The sequence below is a fragment of the Somniosus microcephalus genome, unplaced genomic scaffold, assembly GCF_052327205.1.
Source record: "Somniosus microcephalus isolate GS21.2 unplaced genomic scaffold, FLI_Smic_1.0 unresolved_chr4, whole genome shotgun sequence".
In the NCBI taxonomy this organism is placed as follows: Eukaryota; Metazoa; Chordata; class Chondrichthyes; order Squaliformes; family Somniosidae; genus Somniosus; species Somniosus microcephalus.
In genome coordinates this window covers 38,581,054-38,596,827 of record NW_028225182.1, presented here as the reverse complement: position 1 = coordinate 38,596,827, position 15,774 = coordinate 38,581,054, and the positions used below count along the sequence as shown (strand labels likewise).

General features: G+C 49.9%; 1 protein-coding gene across 3 annotated transcripts in view; it reads right to left on the bottom strand.

Moving 5' to 3' along the window:
* Positions 1–15,774, bottom strand: part of epoa (erythropoietin a) — a 136,915-nt gene that overhangs the window by 105,755 nt on the left and 15,386 nt on the right. The window contains exon 1 of one of the 3 annotated variants that reach the window (XM_085977337.1): positions 10,121–10,225. The exons of the other annotated variants lie outside the window; for them this stretch is intronic. The gene's annotated coding sequence lies outside the window, so the exon portion shown is untranslated. Of the gene's footprint in view, positions 1–10,120; positions 10,226–15,774 lie in introns of those variants that run through there. 3 annotated transcript variants of the gene reach the window in all.

The window sequence follows — 15,774 nt, the reverse complement described above, 5'->3', positions numbered from 1 at the left end:
TATTGACACGCTCCCCAGACCCCCTGCAAATATTGACACACTCCCCAGACCCCTTGCAAATATTGACACACTCCTCAGACCCCCCTGGAAATATTGACACACTCCCCAGACCCCTTGCAAATATTGACACACTCCCCAGCCCCCTTGCGAATATTGACACACTCCCCAGTCCCCCTGCAAATATTGACACACTCCCCAGCCCCCCTGCAAATATTGACACACTCCCCAGCCCCCTTGCAAATATTGACCCACTCCCCAGACCCCCTTGCAAATATTGACACACTCCCCAGACTCCCTGTAAATATTGACACACTCCCCAGATCCCCTCCAAATATTGACACACTCCCCAGACCCCCTCCAAATATTGACACACTCCCCAGACTCCCCTGCAAATATTGACACACTCCCCATTCCCCTTGCAAATATTGACACACTCCCCAGACTCCTTGCAAATATTGACACACTCCACAGACCCCTTGCAAGTATTGACACACTCCCCAGACCCCCTGCAAATATTGACACACTTCCCAGACCCGTTGCAAATATTGACACTCTCCCCAGACCCCTTGCAAATATTGACACACTCCCCAGACTCCCTGCAAATATTGACACACTCCCCCGACCCACTGCAGATATTGACACACTTCCCAGACCCCCTTGCAAATACTGACACACTTCCCAGACCCCTTGCAAATATTGACACACTCCGCAGACCCCCTCCAAATATTGACACCCTCCCCAGAACCCCTCCAAATATTGACACAGTCCCCAGACTCCCTGCAAATATTGACACACTCCCCAGACCCCTTGCAGATATTGACACACTCCCCAGACCCCCTGCAAATATTGACACACTGCGCAGCCCCCCTCCAAATATTGGCACACTCCCCAGACCCCCTCCAAATATTGACACACTCCCCAGACCCTCTGCAAATATTGACACACTTCCCAGACACCCTGCAAATATTGACACACTCCCCAGACCCTCTTCAAATTTTGACACACTTCCCAGACACCCTGCAAATATTGACACACTCCCCAGTCTCCATGCAAATATTGACACACTCCCCAGACCCCTTGCAAATATTGACACACTTGTCAGACCCCTTGCAAACATTGACACACTCCGCAGACCCCTTGCAAATATTGACACACTTCCCAGACACCTTGCAAATATTAACACACTCCCCAGACTCCATGCAAATATTGACACACTCCCCAGACCCTGCAAATATTGACACACTCCCCAGACCCCTTGCAAATATTGACACACTCCCCAGACCCCTTGCAAATATTGACACTCTCCCCAGACCCCCTGCAAATATTGACACACTCCCCAGACCCCTTGCAAATATTGACACACTCCCCAGACCCCTTGCAAATATTGACACACTCCCCAGACCCCTTGCAAATATTGACACACTCCCCAGACACCCTGCAAATATTGACGCACTCCCCAGACCCCTTGCAAATATTGACACACTCCCCAGACCCCTTGCAAATATTGACACACTCCCCAGACCCCTGCAAATATTGACACACTCCCCAGACCCCTTGCAAATATTGACACACTCCCCAGACCCTCTGCAAATATTGACACACTCCCCAGAGCCCCTGCAAATATTGACACACTCCCCAGACCACTTGCAAACATTGACACACTCCCCACACCCCCCTGCAAATATTGACACACTCCCCAGACCCCTTGCAAATATTGACACACTCCCCAGACCCTCTGCAAATATTGACACACTCCCCAGACCCCTGCAAATATTGACACACTCCCCATACTCCATGCAAATATTGACACACTCCCCAGAGCCCTGCAAATATTGACACATTCCCCAGACCACACTGCAAATATTGACACACTCCCCAGACCTCCTGCAAATATTGACACACTCACCACACCCCCCGCAAATATTGACACATTCCCCAGACCCCCCTGCAAATATTGACACACTCCCCAGACCCACTGCAAACATTGACACACTCCCCAGACCCCTTGCAAATATCGACACACTCCTCAGACCCCCCTGCAAATATTGACACACTCCCCAGACCCCTTGCAAATATTGACACACTCCCCAGCCCCCTTGCAAATATTGACACACTCCCCAGACCCCCTGCAAATATTGACACACTCCCCAGACCCCTTGCAAATATTGACACACTCCCCAGACCCCTTGCAAATATTGACACACTCCCCAGACCCCTTGCAAATATTGATACACTCCCCAGACGCCCTGCAAATAGTGACACACTCCCCAGACCCCTTGCACATATTGACACACTCCTCAGACCCCTTGCAAATATTGACACACTCCCCAGACCCATTGCAAATATTGACACACTCCCCAGACCCCTTACAAACATTGACACACTCCCCAGACCCCCCTGCAAATATTGACACACTCCCCAGACCCCTTACAAATATTGACACACTCCCCAGACCCCTTGCAAATATTGACACCCTCCCCAGAGCCCTGCAAATATTGACACACTCCCCAGACCACTGCAAATATTGACACACTCCCCAGAGCCCTGCAAATGTTGACACACTCCCCAGACCCCACAGCAAATATTGACACACTTCCCAGAACCCCCTGCAAATATTGACACACTCCCCAGACACCCCTGCAAATATTGACACACTCCCCAGACACCCCTGCAAATATTGACACGCTCCCCAGACCCCCTGCAAATATTGACACACTCCCCAGACCCCTTGCAAATATTGACACACTCCTCAGACCCCCCTGGAAATATTGACACACTCCCCAGACCCCTTGCAAATATTGACACACTCCCCAGCCCCCTTGCGAATATTGACACACTCCCCAGACCCCCTGCAAATATTGACACACTCCCCAGCCCCCTTGCAAATATTGACACACTCCCCAGACCCCCTTGCAAATATTGACACACTCCCCAGACTCCCTGTAAATATTGACACACTCCCCAGATCCCCTCCAAATATTGACACACTCCCCAGACCCCCTCCAAATATTGACACACTCCCCAGACTCCCCTGCAAATATTGACACACTCCCCATTCCCCTTGCAAATATTGACACACTCCCCAGACTCCTTGCAAATATTGACACACTCCACAGACCCCTTGCAAGTATTGACACACTCCCCAGACCCCCTGCAAATATTGACACACTTCCCAGACCCGTTGCAAATATTGACACTCTCCCCAGACCCCTTGCAAATATTGACACACTCCCCAGACTCCCTGCAAATATTGACACACTCCCCCGACCCCCTGCAGATAGTGACACACTTCCCAGACCCCCTTGCAAATACTGACACACTTCCCAGACCCCTTGCAAATATTGACACACTCCGCAGACGCCCTCCAAATATTGACACCCTCCCCAGAACCCCTCCAAATATTGACACACTCCCCAAACTCCCTGCAAATATTGACACACTCCCCAGACCCCTTGCAGATATTGACACACTCCCCAGACCCCCTGCAAATATTGACACACTCCGCAGCCCCCCTCCAAATATTGGCACACTCCCCAGACCCCCTCCAAATATTGACACACTCCCCAGACCCTCTGCAAATATTGACACACTTCCCAGACACCCTGCAAATATTGACACACTCCCCAGACCCTCTTCAAATTTTGACACACTTCCCAGACACCCTGCAAATATTGACACACTCCCCAGTCTCCATGCAAATATTGACACACTCCCCAGACCCCTTGCAAATATTGACACACTTGTCAGACCCCTTGCAAACATTGACACACTCCGCAGACCCCTTGCAAATATTGACACACTTCCCAGACACCTTGCAAATATTAACACACTCCCCAGACTCCATGCAAATATTGACACACTCCCCAGACCCTGCAAATATTGACACACTCCCCAGACCCCTTGCAAATATTGACACACTCCCCAGACCCCTTGCAAATATTGACACTCTCCCCAGACCCCCTGCAAATATTGACACACTCCCCAGACCCCCTGCAAATATTGACACACTCCCCAGACCCCTTGCAAATATTGACACACTCCCCAGACCCCTTGCAAATATTGACACACTCCCCAGACCCCTTGCAAATATTGACACACTCCCCAGACACCCTGCAAATATTGACGCACTCCCCAGACCCCTTGCAAATATTGACACACTCCCCAGCCCCCTTGCAAATATTGACACACTCCCCAGATCCCCTGCAAATATTGACACACTCCCCAGATCCCCTGCAAATATTGACACACTACCCAGACCCCTTGCAAATATTGACACACTCCCCAGACACCTTGCAAATATTGACACACTCCCCAGCCCCCTTGCAAATATTGACACACTTCCCCAGGCCACTTGCAAATATTGACACACTCCCCAGACCCCTTGCAAGTATTGACACACTCCCCAGACCCCTTGCAAATATTGACACACTCCCCAGATCCCCTGCAAATATTGACACACTACCTAGACCCCTTGCAAATATTGACACACTCCCCAGACACCTTGCAAATATTGACACACTCCCCAGACCCCCTGCAAATATTGACACACTCCCCAGACCCCTTGCAAGTATTGACACACTCCCCAGACCCCTTGCAAATATTGACACACTCCCCAGATCCCCTGCAAATATTGACACACTACCCAGACCACCTGCAAATATTGACACACTCCCCAGACCCCTTGCAAATATTGACACACTCCCCAGACCCCTTGCAAATATTGACACACTCCCCAGAACCCTTGCAAATATTGACACACTCCCCAGACCCCTTGCAAATATTGACACACTTGTCAGACCCCTTGCAAATATTGACACACTCCCCTGACCCCTTGCAAATATTGACACACTCCCCAGACCCCTTGCAAATATTGACACACTCCCCAGACCCCGTGCAAATATTGACACACTCCCCAGACCCCCTGCAAATATTGACACACTCCCCAGACCGCCTGCAAATATTGACACACTCCCCAACCCCCTTACAAATATTGACACACTCCCCAGCCCCCTTGCAAATATTGACACACTTCCCCAGGCCACTTGCAAATATTGACACACTCCCCAGACCCCTTGCAAATGTTGACACACTCCCCAGACACCTTGCAAATATTGACACACTCCCCAGCCCCCTTGCAAATATTGACACACTTCCCCAGGCCACTTGCAAATATTGACACACTCCCCAGCCCCCTTGCAAATATTGACACCCTCCCCAGACCCCTTGCAAGTATTGACACACTCCCCAGACCCCTTGCAAATATTGACACACTCCCCAGGCCCCTTGCAAGTATTGACACACTCCCCAGACCCCTTGCAAATATTGACACACTCCCCAGATCCCCTGCAAATATTGACACACTACCCAGCCCCCTTGCAAATATTGACACACTCCCCAGATCCCCTGCAAATATTGACACACTCCCCAGCCCCCTTACAAATATTGACACACTTCCCCAGGCCACTTGCAAATATTGACACACTCCCCAGATCCCCTGCAAATATTGACACACTCCCCAGCCCCCTTGCAAATATTGACACACTTCCCCAGGCCACTTGCAAATATTGACACACTCCCCAGACCCCTTGCAAGTATTGACACACTCCCCAGACCCCTTGCAAATATTGACACACTCCCCAGATCCCCTGCAAATATTGACACACTACCCAGACCGCTTGCAAATATTGACACACTCCCCAGACACCTTGCAAATATTGACACACTCCCCAGACCCCCTGCAAATATTGACACACTCCCCAGACACCCTGCAAATATTGACACACTCCCCAGCCCCCTTGCAAATATTGACACACTCCCCAGACCCCTTGCAAGTATTGACACACTCCCCAGACCCCTTGCAAATATTGACACACTCCCCAGATCCCCTGCAAGTATTGACACACTCCCCAGCCCCCTTACAAATATTGACACACTCCCCAGCCCCCTTGCTAATATTGACACACTTCCCCAGGCCACTTGCAAATATTGACACACTCCCCAGACCCCTTGCAAGTATTGACACACTCCCCAGACCCCTTGCAAATATTGACACACTCCCCAGACCCCTTGCAAATATTGACACACTCCCCAGATCCCCTGCAAATATTGACACACTACCCAGACCCCTTGCAAATATTGACACACTCCCCAGACCCCTTGCAAATATTGACACAATCCCCAGACCCCCTGCAAATATTGACACACTCCCCAGACCCCTTGCAAATATTGACACACTCCCCAGACCCCTTGCAAATATTGACACACTCCCCAGACCCCCTGCAAATATTGACACACTCCCCAGACCCCTTGCAAATATTGACACACTCCCCAGACCCCCTGCAAATATTGACACACTCCGCAGACCCCTTGCAAGTATTGACACACTCCCCAGACCCCTTGCAAATATTGACACAATCCCCAGACCCCTTGCAAGTATTGACACACTCCCCAGACCCCTTGTAAATATTGACACACTCCCCAGATCCCCTGCAAATATTGACACACTCCCCAGACCCCTTGCAAATATTAACACACTCCCCAGACCCCCTGTAAATATTGACACACTCCTCAGACCCCCTGTAAATATTGACACATTCCTCCGACACCTTTCAAATATTGACACACTCCCCAGACCCCCTGTAAATATTGACACACTCCCCAGACTCCTTGCAAATATTATCACACTTCCCAGGCCATGCAGGTATTGACACACTCTCAGAATCCTTCGTCCTAAAAGACAGTGTCAGCTAAACATTTTTATTAACAATAGTTAATTGCCATGGGAAATTCTCATGGTGAGTTCAAACAAAGAATAGAATCATAGGATTACATCGGATATATGACACAGAAACAGTCCATTCGGCCCAACCAGTCCATGCCGGCGTTTATGCTTCACACGAGCCTCCTTTTTTATTATTCATTCCTGGGATGTGGGCGTCGCTGGCGAGGCCAGCATTTATTGCCCATCCCTAATTGCCCTCGAGAAGGTGGTGGCGAGCCGCCTTCTTGAGCCGCTGCAGTCCGTGTGGTGAAGGTACTCCCACAGTGCTGTTAGGGAGGGAGTTCCAGGATTTTGACCCAGCGACGATGAAGGATCGGCCGATATACTTCCAAGTCAGGATGGTGTGTGACTTGGAGGGGAACTTGGAGGTGGTGGTGTTCCCATGCGCCTGCTGCCCTTGTCCTTCTAGCTGGAAGAGGTCGCGAGTTTGGGAGGTGCTGTTGAAGAAACCTTGGCGAGTTGCTGCAGTGCATCTTGTAGATGGTACACACTGCAGCCACGGTGCGCCGGTGGTGCAGGGAGTGAATGTTTAAGGTGGTGGATGGAATGCCAATCAAGCGGGCTGCTTTGTCCTGGTTTGTGTTGAGCTTCTTGAGTGTTGTTGGAGCTGCACTCATCCAGGCAAGTGGAGAGTATTCCATCACATTGTAGATGGTGGAAAGGCTTTGGGGAGTCAGGAGGTGAGACACTCGCCGCAGAATACCAAGCCTCTGACCTGCTGTTATTGCCACAGTAATTATGTGGCTGGTCCAGTTAAGTTTCTGGTCAATGGTGACCCTCAGGATATTGATGGTGGGGGATTCGGCGATGGTAATGCTGTTGAATGTCAAGGGACGGTGGTTAGATGCTCAGTTGTTGGAGATAGTCATTGCCTGGCACTTGTGTGGTGCGAATGTTACCTGCCACTTCTCAGCCCAAGCCTGAATGTCATCCAGGTCTTGTTGCATGCGGGCATGGACTGCTTCATTATCTGAGGAGTTGCGAATGGCGCTGAACACTGTGCAGTTATCAGCGAATATCCCCACTTCTGACCTTATGATGGAGGGAAGGTCATTGATGAAGCAGCTGAAGACTGTTGGGTCTAGTACACTGCCCTGATGAACTCCTGCAGCGATGTCCTGGGGCTGTGATGATTGACTTCCAACCACCACAACTATCTTCCTTTGTGCTAGGTATGACTCCAGCCAGTGGAGAGTGTTTCCCCTGATTCCCATTGACTTCAATTTTACTAGGGCTGCTTGATGCCACACTCGGTCAAATGCTGCCTTGATGTCAAGGGCAGTCACTCTCACCTCACCTCTGGAATTCAGCTCCTTTGTCCATGTTTGGACCAAGCCTGTAATGAGGTCTGGAGCCGAGTGGTCTTGGTGGAACCCAAACTGAGCATCAGTGAGCAGGTTATTGGTGAGTAAGTGCTGCTTGATAGCACTGTCGACAACATCTTCCATCACTTTGCTGATGATTGAGAGTAGACTGATGTGGCGGTAATTGACCGGAGTGGATTTGTCCTGCTTTCTACGGACAGGACATACCTGGGCAGTTTTCCACATTGTCAGTTAGATGCCAGTGTTGTAGATGTACTGGAACAGCTTGACTAGAGGCGTGACTAGTTCTGGAACACAAGTCTTCAGCATGACAGCCGGGATATTGTCGGGGCCCATAGCCTTTGCTGTATCCAGTGCGCTCAGTCCTTTCATGATATCACGTGGAGTGAATTGAATTGGCTGAAGACTGGCTTCTGTGATGGTAGGGACCTCAGGAGGAGGCTGAAATGGATCATCCACTCAGCACTTCTGGCTGAAGACGGTTGCAAAGGCTTCAGCCTTGCCTTTTGCACTCGCGTGCTGGGCACCGCCATCATTGAGAATGGGGATGTTCATGGAGCCTCCTCCTCCCGTTAGTTGTTTAATGGCCCATCACCATTCGCGACTGGATGTGGCAGGACTGCAGAACTTTGAGCGGATCCGTTGGTTGCGGGGTCGCTTGGCTCTGTCTATAGCATGCTGCTACCGCCGTTTAGCATGCATGTAGTCCTGTGTTGCAGCTTCTCCAGGCTGGCACCTCTTTTTTAGATACGCCTGGCGCTGCTCCTGGCATGCTCTTCTACACTCCTCATTGAACTAGTGTTGGTCGCCTGGCTTCTGTGAGGGACATGCCAGGCCAAGAGGTTACAGATTGTGTTGGAATACAATTCTGCTGCTGCTGATGGCCTACAACGCCTCATGGATGACCAGTTTTGAGCTGCTAGATCTGTTCTGAATTTATCCCATTTAGCACAGTGGTAGTGCCACACAACACGATGGAGGTTCTCAGTGTGAAGACGGGACTTCGTCTTCACAGGAACTGTGTGGTGGTCACTGCTGCCAATACTGTCATGGACAGGCACATCTGCGACAGGTAGATTGATAAAGACGAGGTCAAGTAGGTTTTCCTTCATGTAGGTTCTTTCACCACCTGCTGCAGACCCAGTCTGGCAGCTATGTCCTTCAGGACTCGGCCAGCTCGGTCAGTAGTGGTGCTGCTAAGCCACACTTGGTGATGGACATTGAAGTCCCCCACCCAGAGTATATTCTGTGCCCTTACTACCCTCAGTGCTTCTTCCATATGCTGTTCAACATGGAGGAGTACTGATTCATCAGCTGAGGGAGGGCGGTAGGTGGTAATCAGCAGGAGGTTTCCTTGCCCATGTTTGACCTGATGCCATGAGACTTCCTGAGGTCCAGAGCCAATGTTGAGGACTCCCAGGGCCACTCCCTCACGACCGTATACCACTGTGCCGCCACCTCTGGTGGGCCTGTCCTGCAGGTGGGACAAGGCATACCCAGGGATGGTGATGTCTGGGACATTGGCTAAAAGGTAAAATGATTCTATGAGACAACAACAAATGATTCCGTGAGTATGACGATGTCAGGCTATTGCTTGACTAGTCTGTGGGACAGCTCTCCCAATTTTGGCATAGTTCCCCAGATGTTAGTGAGGAGGACTTTGCAGAGTCGACTGGGCTGGGTGTGCCTTTATCGTGTCCGAAGCCGATGCCGAGGTCGATGCCGGGTGGTCCGTCCGGTTTTATTCTTACTATTGTTTCTTGTAGCAGTTTGTTACAACTGACTGGCTTGCTAGGCCATTTCAGAGGGCAGTTAAGAGTCAAGCACATTGCTGTGATTAACTCCCTTTTTGTTTATATAATACTTTGTGACAAAAAGCAAATATCGAGGGCTCTAAATGAGGTTTCCAACACATAAAAGACATATTTCACAAGCATTAAACTTAGCTATAACTTTGGCCCTGAAATTAGGTTCGGGAGCTTGCCGCGCGTGCAAGCCCCCGATGTGCACTTACCCGGCGCGCTGACATTTTAATCCTGGCCCGCATTGCATTTCCTCTCACTGGCCCGCTTGAGGTCCTGCCGCGCTGTGCGTGCGTGACCCAGCGGCGTACTTAGTGCGATGAGCCGGCTGGGATCACGTGAGCACAGGGCAACCAATGGGAGGTTGCAAAAGTTCATTCATGAGTTTGAGAGTGAGAGCTGTCAAACTCATGAAAACTCCTGGCCCCAAAACACTACTTAAACTTGAAAGAAAATTTAAAAAAAACATTGCACTACTTAAATGAACCATAAATAACTGTAAAAAAAACTATTTTAAACAATAATTTTAAAATTTGAAAAATATTATTATATAAAAAAATCAGGGCTAAAACTAAACTTACCTTACTGTAAATTCTTTAAAAATAATAAACCTGTGGAAATTTTTTTAATAAATTGTATTAATAGACCACTTACCTGTAAAACTAAGTACTTACGTGTGTTTTTTCAATGCGTAAAAACCGGAGGCCTTTACACATGCACAACTCTCTAAAAATAAAGGAAATCCAAGTCGCACGCGCAGACTCCTGCGCGCACGCGTTCAGCCTCTTAACCCCTTGGGTCAGAGGAGAGGAAATGCCGGTTTTCCCCACATGCGCTGTGCATGCTGAAAACCGGCAATTCCTCCGGGCACACGCGTGAGTACCCCGTCCGTACTCACGCGTTGGGAGAGGAATTACTGGGCCATTGTCTTTTACGTGTCAGCTGTGGCTCAGTGGGTAGCATGCTCGCCCATGAGTCAGAAGATTGTGGGTTCATAGTCCCAGTCCAGAGACTTGAGCACAAAAATCTAGGCTGACACTCCGATGCTGTGCTGAGGGAGCACCGCACTGGCGGAGGTGCCGTCTTTCGGATGAGACGTTATACCGAGGTCCCGTCTGCCCTCTCGGGTGAACGTAACAGATCCCATGGCCACTATTCCGAAGAAGAGCAGCGGAGTTATCCCCGGTGTCTTGGCCGATATTTATCCCTCAATCAACATCACTGAAAAAACAGATTATCTGGTCATTGTCACATGGCTGTTTGTGGGACCTTGCTGTGCACAAATTGGCTGCCGCGTTTCTGACATTACAACAGTGACTACACTTCAAAAGTACTTCATTGGCTGTAAAGCGCTTTGGGGTGTTTTGAGGTCGTGAAAGGCGCTATAGAAATGCAAGTCTTTCTATCTTTTAGTACATTCATTAACACATTTTTCCCTTGGAAGCCTGAGGCTCTCTCAAAAGCCTGGGCTAGTAGTTGAGATTATTGGCTGAGCAAATTACCGGGTAAGTTCACTAACCTGGAATATCAACCGATGGTGAAAGAAACATCAATCGAATTTCAGCCGTGATTAATAAATCTGCACATCGACCAATCAGGTGGAAGAAATTAAAACCGTGGCGGGACAAATTTGGAAAGCATTCCAGAGAAATTTCCACTGGTAGGTGTGTTACAGCTGACATGTGATGGGCAGAAAAATGTAAGAGTGCTTGACGCAGATCTCCTGTGGCTGTTTTCTAACAATAGAGGTGTTATCAACAGAATGTGACAGGGAAAGATAGACAGAGAATGTGTTACAGGAAAGGGTGGACAGCATGTGGTAGCACTGGGAAGGCAGAGTCTAGCAGGCTCGTGAGCCAGGGTGCACAGGAGAATTGGAACTGAACTGCTGTACAGCACCTTCCATAACCTCAGGACGTCCCAAAGCACTTTACAGCCAATGAACTACTTTTGAAGAGTAGTCACTGTTGTAATGTTTGACTCTTCTTCTTCTTAGGCAGTCCCTCGGAACCGAGGATGACTTGCTTCCACATTAAAAATGAGTTGGCAGGTGACTGACGAGTCCAATGCGGGACCTACAGTCTCTGTCACAGGTGGGGCAGACGGTGGTTGAAGGGGGCGGGTGGGTGGGGTGCTTGGGTTGACGTGCGCTCCTTGCGCTGCCTGTGCTTGGCTTCCGCTTGCTCCTGGCGAAGAGACTCGAGGTGTTCGGCGCCTTCCCGGATGCTTCTCCTCCACTTTGTGCGGTCTTGGGCCAGGGATTCCCAGGTATCGGTGGGGATGTTACACTTTTTCAAGGAGGTTTTGAGGGTGTCCTTGAAGCGTTTCCTCTGCCCACCTGGGGCTCTCTTGCCATGCCAGAGCTCCGAGTAGAGCGCTTGTTTTGGGAGTCTCGTATCGGGCATGCGGACAATGTGTCCCGTCCATCGGAGCTGATTGAGCGTGGTCAAAGCTTTGATGCTGGGGATGTTGGCCTGAGCAACAACACTGATGTTGGTGCGCCTATCCTGCCAATGGATTTGCAGGATCTTGCGGAGGCAGTGTTGGTGGTACCTCTCCAGTGCTTTGAGGTGCCTGCTGTACATGGTCCATGTCTCTGAGGCATACAGCAGGGCAGGTATCACTGCTGCCCTGTAGACCATGAGCTTAGTGCCAGATTTGAGGTCCTGGTCTTCAAACACTCTCTTCCTCAGGCGACCGAAGGCTGCACTGGCACACTGAAGGCGGTGTTGGACTTCGTCGTCGACATCTGCCCTTGTTGACAGTAGGCTCCCGAGGTAGAGAAAGTGGTCCACGTTGTCCAAGGCCTTGTCGTGGATTTTGATAATCGGGGGGCAGCACTGTGTGGCGGGGGCAGGTTGGTAGAGGACCTTTGTCTTACGGATGTTTAGTGTAAGGCCCATGCCCATGTTTGACCACTTATACAGTCTCTAACAAACATAAATCTCCAGAAACATTACGGAGGGTGGAAGCTGGGAGGCCAGCCAGGAGCGCATTGGAATAGTCAAGTCTAGAAGTTACAAAGGCATGGATGAGGGTTTCAGCAACAGATGAGCTGAGGCAGGGGCGGAGTTGGGCGATGTTACAGAGGTGGAAATAGGCGGTCTTAGTGATGGCGCGGATATGTGGTAGGAAGCTTATCTCGGGGTCAAATGCAACACCAAAGTCGCGAACAGTCTGGTTCAGCCTCAGACAGTTGCCAAGAAGAGGGATGGAGTCGGTGGCTAGGGAACGAAGATTGTGGCGGGGATCTTCCCAATATTTAGTTGGAGGAAATTTCTGCTCATCCAGTACTGGATGTCGGACAAGCGGCTAGCCAATTTAGAGACCGTGGAGGGGTCAAGGGAGTTGTTGGTGAGGTAGAGCTGGGTGTGATCAGCGTACATGTGGAAAGTGACGCGGTGTTTTCGGGTGATGTCGCCGAGGATGTAGATGAGAAATAGGAGGGGGCCAAGGATAAATCTTTGGGGGACGTCAGAGGTAACGGTGCGGGAACGGGAAGAGAAGCCGTTGCAGGAGATTCTCTGGCTGCGACTGGATAGATAAGAATGGAAACAGGCGAGTGCAGTCCTACCCAGCTGGACGACGGTGGAGAGGCGTCGGAGGAGGATGGTGTGGTCAACCGTGTCAAAGGCTGCAGACGGGTCGAACATAAGAACATAACAAATAGGAGCAGGAGTCGGCCATTCGTCCCCTCGAGCTTGCTCCACCATTCAACAAGATCATGGCTGATCTTCTACGTCAACTCCACTTTCCTGCACTATCCCTTGATTCCCTTAATATCCAAAAATCTATCGATCTCTGCCTTGAATATACTCAACGACTGAGCCTCCACAGCCCTCTGGGATCGAGAATTCCAAAGATTCACCGCCCTCTGAGTGAAGAAATTTCTCCTCATCTCAGTCCTAAATGGCCGACCCCTTATTCTGAGACTGTGACCCCTGGTTCGAGACTCCCCAGCCAGGGGAAACATCCTCCGGTCGAGAATGACGAGGAGGGATAGTTTACCACTGTCTCAGTCACGTAGGATGAAATTTGTGACTTTGATAAGAGCTGTTTCGGTACTGTGGCAGGGGCGGAAACCTGATTGCAGGGATTCAAACATGGAGTTCCGGGAACGTTGGGCACAGATTTGGGAGGCGACAGCACATTCAAGGACTTTGGAGAGGAGGTTGGAGATGGGGCTGTAGTTTGCAAGGACGAAGGGGTCAAGGGTTGGTTTTCTGAGGAGGGGGTGATGATGGCAGATTTGACTGCATACAGTTTTGGTGTCCATACTTAAGAAAGGACATACTTGCTCTCGAGTCAGTACAAAGAAGGTTCACTCGGTTAATCCCGGGATAAGGGGATGGACATATGAGGAGAGGTTGAGTAGATTGGGACTCTACTCATTGGAGTTCAGAAGAATGAGAGGCGATCTTATTGAAACATATAAGATTGTGAAGGGGTTGGATCGGGTGGATGCAGGGAGGATGTTCCCGATGATGGGTGAAACTAGAACTAGGGGGCATAGTCTTAGAATAAGGGGCTGCTCTTTCAAAACTGAGATGAGGAGGAACTACTTCACTCAGAGGGTGGTAGGTCCATGGAATATGCTGCCCCAAAAAGCTGTAGAAGCTACATCATTACATAAATTTAAAACAGAAATAGACAGTTTCCAAGAAGTAAAGGGAATTAAGGGTTACGGGGAGCGGGCAGGAATTTGGACATGAGTCTAGGTTCGGATCAGTCATGACCCTGTGGGTAGTGGAGCGGGCCCAGGGGCCGTGTAGCCTGATCCTGCTCCTATTTCATGTGTCTAATTCTGTTAGATTCAGGAGATGGTTCTGTGATAGTGGATTGGCGGTTAGGATCAGATCAGCCATGATCTTATTGAATGGCGGAGCAGGCTCGAGGGGCCGATTGGCCTACTCCTGCTCCTATTTCTTATGTTCTTATGTTCTTATGAAGGAGAGTGGGACAGTACCTGAGGAGAGAGAACCGTTAGCAATATCAGTTAACATGGGGGGCCAGAAGAGAAGTTGGGTGGTCAGCAGTTTAGTGGGAATAAGGTCGAGGGAACAGGAGGTGGGTCTCAAGGACAAGATGAGCTTGGAGAGGGCATAAGGGGAGATAGGAGAGAAAATAGAGAAAGATGCAAGCTCAGGGCCAGGGCAGGGGTGGAACCTCGGAGGAAGTTTGGCCCGATGGGCTGGGGGAAGGAAGGGAAGTGGCAGAGGTAGCTGAACAGATGGTCTCAATCTTAGTGACAAAGAAGTATATGAGCTCCTCACATTTGTTGTTGGAGCTGGGCTGAGACTCCTGTACAGTACTGAGGGAGTGCTGCACTGTCAGAGGTGCTGTCTTTTGGATGAGACATTAAACCGAGGCCCCGTCTACTCTCTCAGGTGGGCGTAAAAGATCCCATGGTACTATTTCGAGGAAGAGCAGGGGGTTTATCCCCGGTGTCCTGGCCAATATATATCCCTCAATCAACATCACAATAACAGATTGTCTGGTTATTATCACAATGCTGTTTTGTGGGATCTTGCTGTGCGCAAATCGGCTGCCATGTTTCCCACATTGCAACAGTGAACACACTTCAAAAGCACTTCATTGACGATAAAGCGCTATATAAATGCAAGTCTTTCTTAGCTATAACGTTGTCTTTTATATCTTTTAGTACAGGAAACTCTTTTTTATCCAGCACCAACGGGACCGGCGTGGTGCCGGTTTATCAAAAAGTCCGGATTACAGAGAGGTATGGTAAAAGGTACGAGAACTCCGTACACAGCAACAAATCCAGGCTTCCCTGTTGCTTAGCAACAGGTGCAGGAACCTGGCCACAAGATCCAGGAACGGCCACTAATATGAAGTAAAACTTACC